The sequence below is a fragment of the Antechinus flavipes genome, chromosome 2, assembly GCF_016432865.1.
Source record: "Antechinus flavipes isolate AdamAnt ecotype Samford, QLD, Australia chromosome 2, AdamAnt_v2, whole genome shotgun sequence".
Lineage (NCBI taxonomy): Eukaryota > Metazoa > Chordata > Mammalia > Dasyuromorphia > Dasyuridae > Antechinus > Antechinus flavipes.
The window spans coordinates 8,705,976-8,726,780 of record NC_067399.1 but is presented as its reverse complement, the minus strand read 5'-3'; the positions used below and the strand labels follow the sequence as shown (position 1 = coordinate 8,726,780).

The 20,805-nt window shown below is 35.6% G+C and overlaps 1 pseudogene; it reads right to left on the bottom strand.

Moving 5' to 3' along the window:
• The window catches only part of LOC127546307 (ribonuclease H1-like), a 39,465-nt pseudogene extending 25,331 nt beyond the window's left edge, over positions 1-14,134 (bottom strand).
• Between the last annotated feature and the right edge of the window lie 6,671 nt (positions 14,135-20,805).

The following is a 20,805-nucleotide window of genomic DNA, read 5'->3' as shown; positions in this document are numbered from 1 at the left end:
TAATTTTTTTTTCAAAGTACTTCAGGATTTTCATGGCAGGGAAAGACTTTCATCACGGATTTCAGAATTTAGAGGGGAAAAAAAGAAAGTGGGAGGGGATTGTGCAGGATTTAGGACTCGTTTCCTCCTTTAATTTAGAAAGAGTTTCATGTTTTAAGATATAATGATGAACGTATAGACATAAATCATAAAGAAAAATATAACTTCTCACACCACAATTAAAATCTAGGATTTCTTTCACTTTTTTCATAGGCTTAATAAGAATTCAATTCTTCTTTGACACTAATTAGGTTGAGACTGAACAGTTCAAGCTGACCTCTTCAAATCAGGATTTGGGCATCTTTAATCAGTTTACTCTTCATGGTTTCTTGTAAGAAGTTTGTATTTGCCTCCTTGGTTAGTAGGGATCTCTTCCTATCCTTCCAGTTAAAGATACCATGATGATGTAGAATATATAGTTCCTTGAGGGAAGAAACTGTCGAATTGTCACCTTGGGATTCTTAACAGCTAGTCTAGTGCTTGGCTTGAAGAAAGTGTTTCATAAATGCCTATTATTTTGGTTTCATAGGTCTGATTTAATCTTATCCAAAGGGGGAAAAATAGAACATTCAAGTGCACGTCACCTAAGAACACAGACTATTAGAGCTAGGATCATAGAATAGAAAGTTTGGAAATGAGCTAAGAGATATTCTAATTCAGGACCCCCACTTTTCCCCCCTAGCTAGAAGAGAAGAATGAGCATTTTTTATAGTATCTCATATATGCCAGCCACTATGCTGATTGATTGATTGATTGTTCTGATGATCACAGGAACAGCTGATCTTGGTCTAACACTTCTGCATCTGCAAAGTATTTTGTAAAAACCATCTCATATTGATTTTCATAGCATCCCTGTGCAGTGGGTATCACATCATTCATGTAGTTTCTATTTTACAGAGAAGAGAATCTAGTCTGAGAAAGAAGCAGGGGATTTTACATGGTCCCAGAACTAGTAAGGGTTGGAAGCTGGTGTTTTAATCTGACTCCTCCTGATGAAAGTCTAGGACATTGTTCACATGTGACATTTTCAAATCCAAGAGTTGTCACTTGTTAAGTAAAAGAACATCTAGGAAAACCACAGTATCCATGGCTCTCTTTTTCCTCATCCAAAAATGATGATAGTCGCAATGATTGTATTAATATGTATGCATATATTGGATTTAATATATATTTCTACCATGTTTACCATGTATTGGACTACTTTCCATCTATGGGAGGGTGGGGGGAAAAGGGGGAATTGGAAACAAGGTTTTACAAGGCCTAATGTTGAAGAATTGTCCACACATATGTTTTGAAAAATAAAAAGCTTAAAAAAAATAATGATACTGAAATGAGACAACCATTAAGGTGTCTTCTAACTCTAGATAGGTTTTCTTTCTTTTTTATTTCATAAAAATGTATGTGAGAGAAAGATATAAAGAGTAAGAGACAGTCAAAGCCGAGTTAGAAAATTAAGAGACAAGGAAAGACAGACAGAAATGAGACAGATAGATAGACAAGGAGACAGAGACAAAGTTACAGAAAGCTACAGAGAGACAGACAAAGAGACACAGATATGAGAGAGACAAAAAGAGGCAAAGATATATAATAGATATGAGAGAGATACAGAAAGAGAGAGAGAGAGCCTCATAGAGAGAGTCTTTTGCAATGTCAACAGATGGGAAGGCCAGGGTGAGGGAGTAGGGGATATTTGTTAATCTAGCTCATCTAAGTGGCCATGGTGACAGAGTGGGAACTCTATGTGTACTATAAGCAATCAATAAGAGTTAAGTGTCTACTACGTGCCAGGCAATGGCCCCTGTCCTGGGAATACAAAAAAGGTTTTTTTCAAAATCATTCTTGTCCTTGAGAAGCTTATAATATAATGGAGGAGGCAAATAAGTGAGCAAATATATCCAAGGAGTCATGCAGCATCTCGACAAACAGGAAATGATTAGCAGAAGGAAGCCATCAGAATTAGAAGAGAAGGGAGGGTTTTCTGTAGAAGGAGGACTTTTACCTGGGACTTAAAAGAATCCAGGGATGCCAGGAAGTAAGGAAAAAGAGGAACATTTCCAGATGGGGGGCAGTTAAATTGAATAACCACACAATGAGACCTTGAATTTCACTTTGCTGTCATAGAAGGTCCAAACCTTCTTGTTTCAGTTCCTTTCTGGGATTCTCCGGTGTTCAGGTTAGAAAGATCAGTTGTCATCCCTCATTATCTACAGTGACAATTGAAAGAAAGTCACCATTAATAAAAGCAAAGTCAAAGAAACCCATAGATTTGGAGATACAACCAATATCATTTGAGAATTTTTGACACTACTATATAAAATTCTCTGGGTCTGTCATATTAATTGAGCATGTGCAATTAGGTAAGCAAATCAATTTTACAATGAATTTTGGCCTGATCCCTTAAATTAGATCTGTTGAACACAAGGCCTGCTGGCTGTAAGCAGGCTACAACACTCTTGTAATGTCATGTTTTTTTCTTTAATCATTGCAGTCTTGTCCAATACTTCGTGTCTCCTTTATGTTTTTGTTTTTATTTTGACTAAGATACTGGAGAGGTTTACATTTCCTTCTCCAGCTCATTTTACACATGAAGAAACTGAAGCAATTGGGGTTAAGGGACATCTCCAGAATCATACAACTAGTCAGTTTGAGAGGCTGGATTTGAATTCAGGACTTGAATCCCGTCCTCTCACTGTATCCATTGTGATACTAGCTGCCCTCCTATCAAATTATATTGAAATATAAATGGGAAATATTTTACAAAACAAAACTAGCTTACATGACATTTTAAAACTAAAGTTTTAAACTGAGGGCCGCAGGGCTCCTTAATATGGATGAGTAGCCATTGTTTCTATCTGGGTTTAGCAATGCTGCTCTGCACTGACATTTCTGCCATGGCAGCTTTATCAATTGCCTTTCCCTCCTTCATTAGTTGTTGTTGTTTTTCAATCACTCAGTCATTAATTCACTAAATGTGTTGACTGGGAAATAAGGGTTAGAGGGAAGAAGGTTTTTCCTGACAAGTTTACTGCAGAAACATAGAATTTTGTCTCAAGTAAGATTGTAAATGCAGTCTAGAAATTCAAGAATTTACTCTAGTCCCTTTATTGAGACCCCCCAAGGATCCAGGTCTTGCCCAAAGTCATATATTGAGATGGTGGCAGAGCCAAAGCTAGACAGAAGTGAGATCAAAGCTGGGCCAATGCCATATTACTGACTTGGCCTGTAGTGCCTATAGCCGGAGGTTGGTTCTCTGTCTTTTATATACAGGCTTTGCCAAATTAAAAAAAAAAAGTTTCCAGTTCTGGAAACTGCTTTCAGTATTCCTGAGAAAACTAGGAATAAGAGAAGACCTTTTCCTGAGAAAGAAAAAGAAGGAATATATGGATTATTTACTTTTTTTTTAACCACTAATATAGAGAATATCTGATAAATTCTACTCTGCTAAAAGACTTCATAATTCATACACTTATATCAAGTTTAAAATGCTTTTTAAAACAACAAAAAGTTATATTATGGAAAATGTGTTATTTAAAGGTCTTATTGGGTTTTTTTTTGTGGATTTACTATATTTCTTTCTTATATCTAAAATAAAACTATAAACCAGATCACAAGGTACTCCACACATTAATTGATAACCTGTGCCATGTTTTCTGGTGAGTGGTCAAAAAACATTTTATTTGTGTAAACTTGTTTCTTAAGATTTATTTTTGCCTCTATGATAACATATGTCTTCCACTAGAGTCTACAATGTTCATACAATGTGATAGAAGCAGATTTAGGTTGCTGAAAGCAAATTACCAGTTTCATGATCTGATAGATCCCTACCAAGCTGGAAAGGCTTTGCATTTAATCATGATCTTTATGTTAACTACGTTATCCATAGATCAACTAAGCTAAGTTCAGAGAAGTGAGCTGGTAAATTTTTCCATCAAAAGAAACCAAAAACAAAACAAAACCTCAAACCCTAACAAAGAATTCAGGAAGGCAGAGCTTTGCAATCTTTTTTTCAGAGAGAGTGTTCACACCAATGAAATTATAGATCATTTAAAGTAGAGTATTTCTAATCTAGCAACATTTTATTTACAAAAAATATATAAAGAGATCTAGGAAGTTACTTAAACTTTTAAATAATCAGCTATATCAACTTTATGCTAAAATCCCAAAGTATTCTCAAAGATAAATAGATAGTCTATTCAGGGTAAAGTGAAAAGTAGTTTAACATGCTGAACCATGTTTTAACAGAAAACTAGATGATCTTTCCAATCAAATAAGAAAGTTTCCAAGTCCACCTGCAATACTACATGTCTTGTAGGCAAATGTTCATGCAAATAATGATTAAAGAGCACTTGATTTGCTCTTTAATTAGATAAGATTATAAAAAATTATGCCACATTGATTCTTATTTTTTTTAGCTTCTTGCCTGCAAATCCTGAATGATTGGAAACATGCACCCATTTTATCTTTATGTCTTGCATAAGTGTATCAAGCTTAACAAAGTCTTCCTTATTAATGACATCTTTTCCTGTGCTTGTTGCCTAGCCATTTTTCTTCCACTCTTTAACCCAAATTGCAATACCATTTATATTAAAACATACTAACTGGGGAGAGAAACCAGCTTAATGATGTTTTGATTTTTGGATTGTTCAATTGCTTTATGGGGAGCATGTATTTCTGCATTTTGGTTTCTTGTTGCCCAGGAAGTCTATCACCCACATTTAGAGGGTGTCCTGGTCCCCAGTAAACACCAATGCCAGCTTGAGCTTTCCCCTTCCCATCGCTGGAGCAGCAGCCATTTCTGTAAACCATGGCTGCATCTCCCATATAAGAAAATATCATTTTGCTAAGTGAAGGTACTGAGTCTATATTTTGTTTTGCAAGTTTTGAGCAAGGCTCTTCCTCTTCATCGGGTGATTCATGGGGTCTTTTTTGGCTTCATTTTGGGGTCTCCATGTTTTACATTTTTTTTGTCTACTCTGTTCATTGATCAGGGCTTGTAGTATTTTGGACAAAGCTTCATTCTCAGTAGCAAACTTCTTGAGCCGGGCAGCAGGAAATGAGTTCACTTGTGCTCTATATTCACTACAGGTGGGGAACACACCAATCTTGTGCTCCTCCTCATATAGAACATGCTGTGCTCAGGTGATGGGGACTACAGCATTGGAAGGCATCCAAAACAACTCTAGGGACAGGGCCCAGAGCCTCCACATGGCCCTCTCTGGGGCATAGTGGCCATATTCAGGACAGGGGCAGTAGCCCTTTCTCTTTTCAATGATCACTTTAGGATACAAGCCCAGCAGAGACACTGCTAGATCAAAGGATATGCACATTTTGGGGTCTTTTATTTATTAAAGCCTTTTCTTTTTAAAACATATGTGCGGATAATTTTTCAACATTAACCCTTGCAAAACCCTGTGTTCCAATTTCCCTACTTCCCCTCACCCCCCTTAGATGCCAAGTAATCCAATATATGTTAAACATTGCAAAATATATATGTTAAATCCAACATATGCATATATATTTATACAATTATCTTGCTGCACAAGAAAAATCAAACCAAAATGGAAAAAAAGGAGAAAGAAAACAAAATGCAAGCAAACAACCACAAAAAGAGAAAATACTATGTTGTGATCCACACTCAGTTCCAACTGTCCTTTCTCTGGAGGCAGGTGGCTTTCTTCATCACAAGACCATTGGACCTGATCTGAATCACCTCATTATTGATGAGAGCCACATCAGGATTGATTATCATATAATCTCACTGTTATCATGTATAATGATCTTCTAGTTCCGCTCATTTCACTTAGCATCAGTTGATATAAGTCTCTACAGGCCTCCTTGGAATCCTCCTGCTGATCATTTCTTATAGAACCATAATATTACATAACATTCATATAACATAACTAATGCATGCGTTCCCCAACCGATGGGTGTCTGCTCAGTTTCCAGCTTCTTGTCATTACAAAGAGAACTGCCACAAACATTTTTTGCACCTATGGGTCCTTTTCCCTCCTTTAAGATCTCTTTGGGAAATAAGCCCAGTCAAAGGGGATGCCCTCTGGGCATGGTTCCAAATTGGTCTCCAGAATGGTTGGATCCATTCACAACTGTTGTATTAATGTCTATTAAACTTTTCTTTTCCCTAATCTACAACATAATCCAATTTCATTCAATTTAACTTAGCAGATGTTTATGAAAGACCTAGCCTATATAAAATGCTTCAGTGCATTTGGGGAATAAAAATGCAAAAACCAGCCATTTCTATCCTCATGAAGTTTATATTCTAATTGTCAAATATTGTTTCTTCTGCATCTCTTCCCTTCTTTTTTGAAATAACCAATTGACACAGCTTTCTGACTTTCAATAGCTCCCCATCTTTTGCTTGAGGAACCTTAGCTCCCCTCAACAAATTTGAGATATTTACTGAAGCTGTGAAATTCTCAAGAATATTAAATCTGTATTCAACAAATACTCTGCTATCTTTGAATTATCAGAACCTGAAATTGACTTGTTTACTGACAAATGACAATCCCTTCTTCTATGCTTAAACACTGACATTTAAATATATAATCCATGATGTTTAAAAATCGATAGTGGTACCAAGCACAAAAATCTTTCCAGTACTTGATATGCAAGTTATAAAGCTTTTTCAGTAGCCCAAACATTTTCATGATGGCTATATAGCAGAGGGCTATCTAGAGTAGGACAGGATGCTAGGTACTTCCTAAAGGTGAAATATAGGGCATCAATAGGGAAGGTAGGAGTCTGATGTAGAAGTAGATCTCTCTAACATAGGGGGAGCGGGACACTACACCTGGCAAAGATATGGAATAGGTGTAAAGATGCTAAGCTTCTTCATGTTATCTACCAGATCCTTGGAAAGTAAATTCAAGTTGCACTTTAAATAACAAGTGGAGGTCATTAAAAGAACATTGCAGTTTTCAATCTGAAATCCAACTTGATAAATCACTTCTGGATTTGCCTTAAGAAAGAGAGTAATTAAAAAAAAAACAAGCGAAAAGCATTTATTAACCACCAATTATATGACAGACACTGCGCTAAGCACTAAACATATAAAAAAAAAAAGTTTAACAACCTCCACTCTAGAGGGACTCATAGGCTAATGTGGAAGATAATAAAAAAGAAGTGAGAATGTAGAGGACTATGATGAAGCCAGGGTTGGAATGAATCTTAGGAGTTCTGGGTTTTGAGTTGATTTCATCTCGCAGCATTATGAATTTCTGAATATTATAACCTGATTTCCATTTATAATGACTATGGTATCTAGGTGTGTATATTAACTTATATACATGCATAACTCTATATCCACATATACGCATAAAATGAGATGTATATGTATTCCATAGTCTGTACAAGATTCACTCTTCATCCACTTTGTTTTCTTTGTAGATGATTAGACCAAAATATTTTGAATTTTAACAGATCCTGTCAATAAGGTTCTGACATGCTCTGGGAACTGATTCCAATAGTACAATATGAGCTGCAAACAAATATATTTGAATGATTTCAAAATATATGGGGAATATTTAAATTCTACAGGAAATATATTCTAGCATTGTGGTTTAAAAATACTTTTGGCATCCATCCATCTCTCAGTTCTACACCAGATGCTTATGATCACAGGCTCATTGATCATAGTTATCTCTGATTTTATATCTTTAAAGTTAATCTTACCTAATTTTGATGTACGAATGGGAGATATCTTGTCAGATGAGAGTCTCCAAGCCTGTTTTGTTCTATCAAATAAACTACTTCTTTTTATAATAAATAAACATTAAGTACAGTGGAATCTTCTATCCTTTGCCACTTTCTGTCAATTGTATAATGGGAGACTAATGTGCACCGATGTGAGATATTGCTTGTAATAAAGACAGAGTGCTTTTTCTTCTTGCCTTTGTATTCCCAACATTAACTTCACCATCTTATGTACAGTATATCTTTAATAAACCTATAACCCTTTCCTTACTCAAGGGATAATATCAGCAAGAGTGCTTTCAATGTAAGTGTATTATTTGTATTTTAAATAATTATAGAGATGAGAAATAATACTCAGTTTTCTGTAAAAGGGGGCTAATAATTGCATCTAACATAAGGGTTATTGTGAAGACCAAATGTCTCCCATACTTGGGATTCACTCAATTCTCATCTTTGCCTCATGGATTCCCTCAAGTCCCACATAAAAATTTTTCCTCCTATATGAATTATTTTCTAAGCCCTCTTAATATTAATGATGAGAATAGAAGACAAAACTCCAGATCTTTGGTAAAGGAACAAGTTGTTGATAGCAGGAAGTGGTACTATCTAGATTGTTTTGCTTTGTTTTAACAGGAGTTAATATACATCAAGCACTTTGCAAACCTTAAAGCACCATATAACAGCTACCAATTATTATGGTTATAATTGCCATCCTCATCCTCATAATTTATCCAGTATTCACCTTGCAAATTTGGGGTCATACTTTCTCTAGAAATCAAGATTTTTTTTTCAATGTCTTTTTTTCTCCTCTTTTCCCAAAGGTCTTGATTTCAGATTGGTAAGTGATTTACTTTCTTTGGCATTCTCTCTGACAAAAGTTGCTTGTTGAAATGAGTAAATTATTCATCTGAAATCTCTTCAGTGTGATGTTAGTATACCATAGATGTTTTTCTCGTGGTAAAATTGTACCCCGCTCTCCACACCAAATTCCCCTTGTCTTTATTATCCTTCTTTAAGTGTGCTTCAAAGCTCTTGAAGGTACATATACATTGAAGAAATAGCTCTTCATGGACCCCGTTTAATGTTTGAAAAACCTGAACCAAAGTCCTTTGGATTTTTTGAATAATTGTTATTCTGTTGATTTCTCTTTATGGATTTTTCATCATTTACATGTGCCCCATCAAAGTGATATTACATAGAAAGTCACACTTATCAGTCTTGAAGGTAAAATAAGATATTACTTTGTGGGAAGGAATATTCAGTAGACTTCACAGTGAAAACAACAATGGTATCTAACTAATTTGAACATGAGCAACATCATCCAGGACAATTACTGGTTATCTTATAGCATTAGCTACAGTGGGAGTGGGGAGTAGGAGTTGTCTGTCAGATGGTTTTCCACACACTGATGATGGAAAAGAGCATGTTATCTTCACTGCTCATATTTTTCTAAAAAAAAAAAAAAAAACAAAAAAAAACTACATTTTTTTTTCCTTTTTAACCCATTTTTAAGTATCCTTGGCTGCTTTTCAGTCCAGCTCCTCCTTGCATGTAAAAATTCTGCTTCTTTCTTTCCTTTAAATGTTCAACAGGGTCTCAATGAGCTGATGGAGTGATAGAAGTGGTTGTTCTAATCTTCCATGCTTGAACCAGAACAAATGTGGAATGTTGTTGTGACTATAAGAAATTTGGTACAATTTGGGAGCCACATTTTAAGGGACCGATTGAAAGAGCACAGATACAAGTAATTGTGCTATTCGATCAATAAGGTATACAATAAATTCAACATTTTAAGCATACCCTATTGCCAGGAGGGTTATAAATTTTAAATTTGGCCAAGGAAGCACTTTTAATTTACTATGTTCTCTGCTTTCTCTTAGGTATTTGTCCATTGTCAATTTCGACAATTTCAATCATTAGACTCATTTATTTCACTTTTAAAATATTTTAGAAGGGATTGCTAAATCATGTCAACAAATTGGGATGCCAAAATATTTAGCTTTAGACCTGTCTCTCAAGAGACACTTCATGCCCTCCAGGAAAATGGGAACAATCTGCCCCTACAGGGACCTTTAAAAATAAGTGGACTATATGATTTAGCAACCTAAATAATCTGAAACTAAGTATATTTCTAGCAAAAGTATGGAGAAATAGCAGAAGAGCAAGGATACAGCCCTTGGGTTCATCTGTTTGTATTTGGTGGTGGTGGTGGGTGTGGTGATTCTCTCTCTCTCTCTCTCTCTCTCATACGTGTGTGTGTGTGTGTGTGTGTGTGTATGGAGGATAATACAGGCAAGGAGGAGAGAGGAAGAATTCATATCCTCATGTGAAAAAGAAATGAGAAAAATATAAGCAAGTATAAATAGTTCCCCCCCCCTTGGGATTTCCATGAAAAAAGTGGGCAAGATAGTTATTACAGCTTAATAGATGATTCTGTGAACTATATATAGGTGAGTATAGGTATATATACATATTTATGAATAGATAAATACATATATTAAAGATGAGAAAGGTTTGGACATATTTTTAGGCAGCTAGGGAGGTGTCAGTGAATAAGAAGAGATGAAACTTGTAATTATGGTAAGAGCAAACTATCAAATGAGATGGGAAAATATGAAAACAATAATAATAAAAATGGACACATGGGCCCAGAAATGATCTATTTCTTTATCAGATATTCAAAGATCAGTACAATAAAGGATAATTTTAAGGTGATCTAAGATATAAAATATGGAAGATGGATACACACATGTATATCACACACAAATGTATCCAATACATAAATATACATACATACAGATGAATATGTTCATAAATTCTTATAAATGTGTACACAGAAGCATATTTTCATATGTATATACATGGATTGTGAATGTTTACATGTATACTTCAAAGCATATATTTGTACTTCCAGATAGTCATGCTTCCTTTCCTATAGAATAGAAACTCCTTTGGAGGAAGAACTATCTTTTTTTGTCTTTGTTTCATTGGTACCTCACATATTGTCTGGTGCATAGCAGTCACTTAATAGATGTTTGTTAGTTGATGGATTAAGATGACCCCATTTTAATGGTACTACTGGTCAATGGAAATAAGTGCTCTATCACCCTCATCACCATCATTCACCATGGCCATGGCTCACTCTATGAGCAACTAACAATAATTTTTGTTACTCTAAAGAATTGCAATTGTACCAACAAACCTTTGATTGTTCTGGGGACATGACACTCCCCTGTCTACTCTAGTGAACACTCCAACTTTTAACTGGAGTGGCCATCAAATTGCAGCAGGGACAAATCATTATTCTGACCTCCAAACTGTGAAATGTTTGCCCAAGACTATGAAGGGTTCTTATCGCATCATCTGTAGATTGTATACTTGAGAAGATGAAGTTTGCACTAAATGTGAGAGGGGATAAGAGATTGCTATTCCATTCAGTAAATGACCCAAAAAGATTGAAAATGCTGAAAGTGATCAGATGTCTAAGTTTAAAAAAAAAAGAAAAAAGAGAATAGAGGGAAAAAAATAAAGTGACAATGAATTCCATTTCAACCTTGTTTTCACCAAATCAGAAAATGAAAATCAAACTGATTCTTTGAATAATATTAATTACAATCCCATTAATGTGTACTAATGACTCCTTTAAATTTTTTATCTTGGACAAAATATCTTACAATTTTAGGGGAATGATGTATCTATCATTTGTCTATGAACTTTGTGGAAGTAGTATTCTTTTTATTTTTGTATAACCATCACATGGTACATCTCCAACAATATACCAAGTGTCTAATAAGTCTTTTCTGACTACTCTATCATTCAGGATCATAGGCTGGATCATAGTACTACAGCTGGAAATGACCACTGGGGGGTTGCTTCTGTTAAGATCAGCCCTTTAAATTTTATGTTTGAACAAACTGAGGCTGAATGAGATTAAGTGGGTCTACCAAGATCTCTTCCATCAGAGCATAAATGTGAACCCAGGCCCTAAGATTCCAGAATAAGTGAATGAAAAGACTTGCATTCTAAGAGTCAGTGCTGTTACTGATGCCAGTCTCATTTTGTTTCCTTTTGTATACAATGATTATAAAAACTACATTTATCTAATCTGGGTATAGATCAGATCAAATGAAATACCATACTTACAAACCTTAAAAATGGTAGGCTAATTTCATCATCACCATTATCACTATTAACATTATATCAATCTTCTCATCCTCCTTATCTGAGAAAAATGTTTCTGAAACAAGACACCACTCTATTATTATCTTAAGTTTAATAGTTTGCAGATCATTGCACCAATAAGTTAAATGATTGTCTTTTAAAACTGAATAAGAACATGAGGATATTAACTTCATCTTCAGTGGTTTTACTGGAAGCACCCTCAAGACCATGACAGAAGCAGACACATGATTTGAATAATAGGTCTATCAAAGTTATGGAGCATTACTAGTTGGCAATGTAGAACTTCAGCTGGAAGGTACAATGGATAATGTCCCACAGAAGATCCAAAGTCTCCATTACACCCATGAGGAAGATTTGTTTGAGCATTTAAACTTCCACTCAGCATATATAGGAAAGATCCTAGAGCTTCCTGGAAATTTCCTTTACCCTGGTCTAAGTGATCAAAGTTTACATCAATATGTAGGAAGAGGAATAGGAATCACACTATAGGCCAGTGAGCTCTTGACATAATTTTTGACAGTAGTCTAAAACACATTATTAAAAGAATAGTTTATGGGGATTTTCAAAGGGAAGGTATCATGTTGCTCTGCAAAAACAAAATAAAACAAAACAAAAACAAAACCAGATTGTGACAGAGGAACCTTGGTTCTATTTATGACAAGATTACTAAATGGGTAGAACAGCTCAATGCTATAAACAGAGAATGAGATTACCTTATATCTGATTGTATGAGATCTTTGAAGAATAGGGCTTTTTCTGCTTTTTTTTTTTTTTTTTTTTGTAACATCAGGGCTTAGCTTAGTGCCTGGCACTTAATCAATGCTTCTTGACTTGAACTGAATTCAGTGATGAGTTAGACAGCTTCTAAACAAAAGTGATAACGATGAGGAAGGCTTCAAAATCATTTTTGAAGAGAATTAACTAAATAATCAAATCAGCTAAACAAGCTATAGATATTTAACCTGAAGAAGAGAAGATCTCTTTGAAGACATATGAATGCTTGTCAGTTTTTCATTACAATTAATTCTGCACTGGGGTTCAATTAGCTGGCTCATAATTTATTTTTTGATAATAGTATTAATTTACTTTGTAGTCCTAGTTGTTGAATTTTCTGCCTATAACAGCATGATTCTGAGAAGAGACCCTTAAGGCTTCAGCATATTGACAAAAGATTTCAGGACAAACCAAAAGGTCAGCCTTTGCCTTATAGCAATCTACCAAAGAATCTGGGGTTGAATATATCTATGCATATATACACACACATACATATATGTCATATATAATATGTATATTACATATATATTATATATATAATATATTTATCTATATACATGTATGTATATGTATATGATCCTTTGTCCAAGTAGGGGAGGCATCAAGACTCAAAGGTGAGTCTACTGGCTGCCAGTTTAAGAATCTTTTTTTTCTCTGAAGCTGTATTCAAATTAGCAGTTCATCAAGAAGATGCCTTGCAAAAATAAATATTTATTGCAACACACCTTTGTAATAAGAACAAATGACTTGTTTTATTCACAAAGACAGGTGAATTACTCTTTCCCAGGACTGAGCCAAGACACATGATTTAATTTGCTCAAAGCTGTCTCCCCAACAACTTCTGGGGAGTGCATCTTATTTTAATAATGAATCCCAGAATCCTATGGTGCTTTAACCATTGACCCTAAAAATGTCACAGAGCACAGGGGCGTAGTGTAATTGCCCCTATGCAAACAAGAAAAATAAGGCTCAAAGAATGGAAAATGACTTGCCCAAAGTGGAACACCCAAAATATTGGCAGTTGTATTAAAAACCAAGGCTCTAACTAAATCATGTACATTTCTGGCTCTATTCAAATTTATCATCCCTCTTAAGTATAAAATAAAACACAAGTATTTCCTTAATTTTTAAAAATATTACCAAAACCATTGTCTATATGATATTTTTAGCACTTCTCTGATATGTTTGGACTGTCTACATTTTAGAAGTCTAACTGACATTTTCCCTCTAATTTTGTCTTGTTGGTCCATCCAAAAATGTTTCACAAGATGGCTTATCTTATTAGACCACTGCTGTCTGGAATAGATGATCCTACTTGCTTTCATTTAAATTTCTCCATTTCCCATCCCTTCCATCTTCTGTCCATCATAGATGCCTAGCACTCTTCTGATGAAGATGGTCTTCCTGGCCATCTCACCTTGGACATCTTCCCATTATGATTCACTGGTCAATGAGGTAGAAGTTAGAATACTCTACACTGTCCATTCTAGATTTCTGCTTACCCCAACCTCCTTTGAAATTCATCCAGGTGATATCACTCAACCAAAAGTCTGGTAGCTGTTATCTATTGATGTCCATGTCACCCTCTTTCTTTCCTCATCAAGTTCAGTACCTAATTCACAATCATTTAATCTTGCCCAACTCCTGACTTTTCCCAAACCTCTCATTGTTATGATCCAAAACTCTGAACTTGAAACAGGATTCTTACAAGGCACTAAATCAGTAGAATTGATATATGACAATAGTTATCTAATTTAGCATGGTTCAGTATGATCGATCTGATCTTACAAAAAGATGTTGGGCCAGAACTTGAAACAAGGTACTAACACTAATTGAGGAGACAATGGTTAAATCTAATTTAGCATTGATTTAATAGTACAACAAATAATGGTTTCCTGATGATATAATGATTGGTTTATACACAGTGTGGAGCACATAAACTAGAAGTTCTCAGGGCCAAAAAAGGCAGACACACTAGAAGCTCTTGGAAGCTGAGACAGATTCATCACATCTTCCACCTTTGTGGTGGCTGGAGGCTGAAGCACAAACCTTTGGATTGGGAGAGATCCATAGGGCAGAGGAGGAAGCAGGAGCTCAAGCCCAATGAACCAAGGAGAGAGGAAGGCCTCCAGAAAACTAGCTGAGCCCCAAGTGAAGAAGATAGGACTTTGAAAGAGATAATAAAGGATTTGGACTTTAATGTCTGGCTGTACTCTTGTGGTGATTACTGAATTGAAATGAAGGTACCTCCGAGACCCCAAGAAAACGCAACAAGAGAATGTTACAATTTAGAGAGAATATTACTTCTCATCATAGAACAATTCCTCATTTAATCTTGCCCAACTCCCAACTTCCCCCAAACCTCTCATCATAGAACCATTCATCATGTTTTATGTTGACTTTTGACCTTGTTATCAAACATTCCCTTTAGATTTGATCTAGTAGAAATTCTCCTTGGTGAAAAGGTGAAAATCCAAAATCTATTGCAATGGATGATAGGTCTTGAGCTAGAAGGAAGCTCAGAATCCACTTTGGTCAAGCCACAATTCTTGTATTTAACAAAACTGAAGACAAAGATATTTAAGTGGCTTCTTCAAAGTCATACTGATAGTAATTGTCAGATGCAGATTTTGAAGTCATGTCCTAGAAGTCAGCATCCAGAATGTTTTCCACTGTTCAGAGCTGAATTTTATTCTGTAGGAAGGCTCAGTGTATTTTTTGGAGAATATTTTCAAATACTTGTAGAGGGCTGAAACTCTTGAGTTGTTGCACTGAAGTTGGTTCAAGCACTTCGGGCTAATTACCAATTGGACAATACTTTATGGGCATATGCTTTGGGAATGGCCCTTCCCACTATCCTGTGCTGGCTTGATAATTAATGTATACAGGAAATAGGGGGTGGAGTAAGACTAGCCAGGGTCACTCTCGGGGAGGGAGATGAAGAAGGAAGGTTGTGAAGATTCTGCTTCCATCCAATTCAATCCTACCCCTAAAAACCAAGAATAAAGACTAAGGACTTTTGTTTATCCTCACTCTGGCTGATTCTAAGGTGCTAACGCAGTCATCACAAATATTCTAGTATTTTTTACTCGTCATCTAATCATTTTTACTCCTCATCACCATTATCATCATTTCACTGTTATGTCGTAGTAGTAATAGTAAGTAGGTAATAGTAGGAAAAGGAAGAGGGTAATAGTGGCAGTACTAGGAGTGGAAATAGGAATAGCATCAGCAGTATTTTAATGATTGTAGGAGGAAGACCACAAGGAAGAATAGCAGCAGCAGTATTACTACTACTACTACTACTACTATTACTACTACTACTACTACTACTACTACTACTACTACCACTACCATCATCACCACCACCACCACCACTACCACCACTACCACTACTACTAGTACTGTTACCACTCCTCTTCATAACAGTAATAATAGTAGTAGTAGTGGTAATGGTATAGTAGCAAAATAGGAATGTCTCAGGCAAAGTGATCAATAGTGCAGATGTTATATTCTACATGTAGCCAATCAGAAAATAATCATTTATTGAAGGCTTATTGTGTTCCATGATGCTAAATTCTCGTTATATCGATATAAGCAGAGACTTTGTATTCCCCGAGAAATTTGTATTCAAATGGGAAAATACAAAGAAAGGGGAGCTGAAAAACAGGGATGAAATACAATGGTGAAGGCAGATCTACTCTGTAGAATTGTAGAGAAGGTCTTGTGGAATAAATTATCATTATAGCCTGGAGAAAAATGGAGATGTTATTGACATTGATCTTTAATTAAAAATGAAAGTTTTAGAAGGAATCAACCAATCAGAGAGAAAATTCCTGAGAGCAGAGGGTAATTACAATGTGAGAAATATTCCAGGAATCTATTCCAGGAGAAATATCCCAGTTTCTAAGGTGAACAGACCTTGGGTATGACAGAAAAAGTCTAGATGAATAAGAAGTATACCCTAGAAAGGGATGCAGTTATGGTAGAACTGTATGGCAAAGGTGAAGGAAATCTGGTCAGAAGCTTGAAATGCTACTCTATGGGACATTGGTGATACCTGTGAGAATATTAACAATGCAACCAGTGAGATGGAACTTTTCCTAAGGCATATAAACTAATGATATAGAGATGTATATGTACTTGTATGCATAATCTATACATACACATATATTTGTATGTCGGTCAGTGTAAACACATAATAGCTATTATGATAATGTAATAGTCACTTCTCCTTAAGGCTCAGTTTCTTCCTTTGTAAAATATCTGTGACTACTTTACCAAGTCATTTTGTAAAATGATTTTTAGAAACAAAATCACAAATATAAAATAATATTTGTTGGAATCCTAGTGTTAACTCAACTTGAAACAAAGTGATAACTCAAGGGATATGTTAGAATCCTAGTGTTAATTCAATGTAATTGATACAATGCTTGTGTTTACACCTCTGCTCATTGGAATTCATAAGTATGGGATATTCACAAAGTAAACTTTGTAACTTTGTGAATTCACACCTCCTTTGAAGCTCTTAGGGCCAGAGAGCACTCTGGGAAGAAACCCATAATCTCTCTCTTTCTCGTATCCCACAATTCCTCTCTCTCATATATAAGAAACAGACAGAGGCTCTGGGACAGAATTCAGCAGAATTACATGGAGGGGGGAGCGTCAAGAGTGAAGAAGCTACGAGTCTGGAGTGGAGCTGAATTGGAGGCTGAAGAAAGCAGAGGCAGAAGCAAAGGACAAAGCTGCAAGAGCTCTTGGAACCAAGCAGAGAGATAGGCCTCTAAGCTAACTGGTCTATATTGGAGACAATAACAGATCTGAACTTTTATCACCTGGCTGCGTTTTGGGTAATTATTAACCCACAAGCCCTCTCTCGGAGGCAAGGCAGATTCATTCCAACTTTCACCTTGGTGCTGGCTGGAGATATTTGGAAATGACCTATATTGATAACCCTTAAATTTTCTTCTATACATTTCCTACATGTTCTTCTTTGATCCTCCTTACAACAATCCTTAAATGTAGAATTATAATCCCTATTTTGCAGCTAAGGAGCTCTAGGTGTCAAGCCTGGTTAAGTGACTTTCCTTGAGTCACACAGATATTAAACATCTGATCAATGGCTGGGAACTTGATTTGAGTGACTCAAAGTCCAGGGCTCTGAACCCTGCACAAATAATATAATTGAAATGCTATTTAAGAAAGGAGCAAAGACAAAGATCTGAAAAATAAAGAAAAACACTTTAGAATTATGCTTTGGCAGCTTTTGGAAGCCTATAGCATGGTACGTGGATATAAAATTTCTGAAGGCAAAATGACAGTACTGTAAATAAGGAAGTTTGCAATATTTGGATATTTTTACTGGCAGCTGGGCAGTATCAGAAGAGTCTGTGTAAAGGTGTTAAAGAAGCTGGTAAATCATGTTGGAAAGTCCCCTGTGAGACGCCTGATATTGCCAGAGGAATGTGTGATTGCACACACTGTATGTGGGTTGCCCTTCTTTTGATGGGGTCAACTAAGTGAAGAAATAGCCAAGAGCTAGGGGACTGAGTATCAAGGGAGGTCATTGGTCCCTTGGTACAAGTGTTTGCAACCAGACCAATTAGATTCCTAAGATCAATTTATAGCATTCCCTGGGGTTCCAGAAGATTAGGAAACTGGGACCCCTTTTATATTATAAAGTATAATGTATTTCGAACCAGAGGATATGGGTTCAAATGCTCATTTTGCTACTTGTTACCTGTGTAAACTTGGATGAATTGAGTCCTTTTGCTGAGCTTCATTTGCTTATAATGTGAAATGATCCTGACACTGCATGTGTGTGCCTTTCACAGAGTGCTGGCAAGATTATAAAAAGGACATCAGTCATCATTTGATATCAGTCACCAGGAAGTCATCAAATGCTGGGAACTGAGCCTTAAACATTACATCTGAGACTCTAGGGAATCTCTGTAGGAAATAGTGGCAGTTATATGGAGAGACACAGACTCCACCATGCATCACAGCTTGTGGTAACTTCTCAGAGAGCTCAAACTTTATGTGATTGGGAAAACCCATTGCATGTAAGGTTCCTGTTAGATGAGCTTTCTAGTGAATTCTCAGAGTGTAGATAAAAATGTCAGTACTCAGAATATGAAAACTATGACAGTGACCTGCTTATCAATAACAATAAATAGAATGAGAAAAACAATTTATAACATCAAAATTACAAAAATAGCCAACTTTGAAAACTTATCTAAACCAATGAAGAATGAAATGAAGCAAGAAAACAATTTATCAACCCTATAAAATAACTTTAAAAGCTATAACAGCCATGAACAATATTGTGATCATTGAAGTTTTATATTGTTTGTTATAATAAGAGACAGAAAGTGAGACAGACCCACATAGAAAGAGAGAGAGACAAGAAGAGAGAGGGGGGGAGAGGGAGAAAGAGAGAAAACGAGAGAGAGAATGAGAGAGAGAGTGTATGTGTGTATGTGTGAGAGAGAGAGAGAACAATAGAGAGAGAGAGAGAGAGAGAGTGAGAGAGAGAGAGAGAGAACAAGAGAGAGAGAGAGAGAGAGATCATATCCCTTATTCTACATCTGGGATAGATGCCATATGACATATTTACCAAGAAAGCCAAGATCCATGGTTTCAATAGTGATATTTTCTTGGTATTCTTATATGCCTACTTGATGTGTAATATTATTACTTCAGAAGAAATCAAAAGGAATGGCATGTAGAAGGCAATGGGGGATGACATAAGTTGGCGTCAATAAAACAACTGAGAATTTTGAGTAAAATGTGAATATATACCAATAAAGTCATATATGAAATATGCATAATGGTCTGACCACATGGCAAAGATAAGGCAGGGAAGTCAGATAACCAGTCTCCTCTACTGTTTCTGTTATTAATATCAGGAATGGAAAAAAAAAAGATTTAAAATATGTTGATGAGTTCACTGCAAGGGAAATTCCATAAAGGCATTTGAGAGAAACACAGGAAGGGAGGAATTGATGTTACATTTTGTGTTTTATAAACAAATGTCAAATCAATGAGGTCGCAGATTCTTTTTGTTGTTGTTGCTTTTTTTTGTTTGTTTTCATCAAAGCTATTTATGCTTCTTCTAAGAGTATATCCAGAACAATGATGTGAGTCAAAGTGTGCTGACTTCACTGTCCTTGGTAGTAAAAAGGATTACTTTGTTTAAAAAAAAAAAAACTATTCAGATATTTTCCATCTGTCGCACTGTTTTCATCCTCCATCCAATTTTGTCTATAAAATCCTTTGGGACAACTTTTCTTGATTGAGTCTATTTCTAAGCTTTGTGCAGACTTTTTCAGTGGCTCTCTCCATTTTCAGAGACAATTCTACTCATAATCTCTCACCACAAGTCTCTATAACAGCCTATGAATGAGTTTATATTCTAGCCTGTGGTGGCCTTTGCTTTATACAATGTTTTAACACTTGCATATTTACATCTATTTTCTCATTTGTTGCCTTAAAACAACCTTGACAAGTAGGTACTTAAGAACAATTATATTCCTACATACTAGGTCATGTAACAAAACAAAACTATCAGGATGTGAATTGAAGAATATATCAGTCTGAATCAAAGACCACTCATTCAGAAGAATGAATCAAATAGAAATACAGAGATATAAAGTATTTTCTTTAAAAAAATCTTTTTTTATTGGATACTTGACGCCATTAGAGGCAACACATCTCCCCCAAACAGCTAGCATCATTTATAATAAAAAATAATAATGTAAACTCTTAAACAAAGTCATATAAAAATATTTATCAAAAAAGATTCCTCCCTTCCTTGTTTCAACAATTTTTAAAAATTACTATATGATGATCAATTCTGATGGACCTGGCCATCCTCAGCAATGAGATGAACCAAATCAGTTCCAATGGAGCAATAATGAACTGAACAAGCTACGCCCAGCAAAAGAACTTTGGGAGATGACGAAGAACCATTACATTGACTTCCCAATCCCTATATTTTTGCCCGCCTGCATTTTGGATTTCCTTCACAGGCTAATTGTACAATATTTCAGAGTACGATTCTTTTTATACAGCAAAATAATGGTTTGGTCATGTATA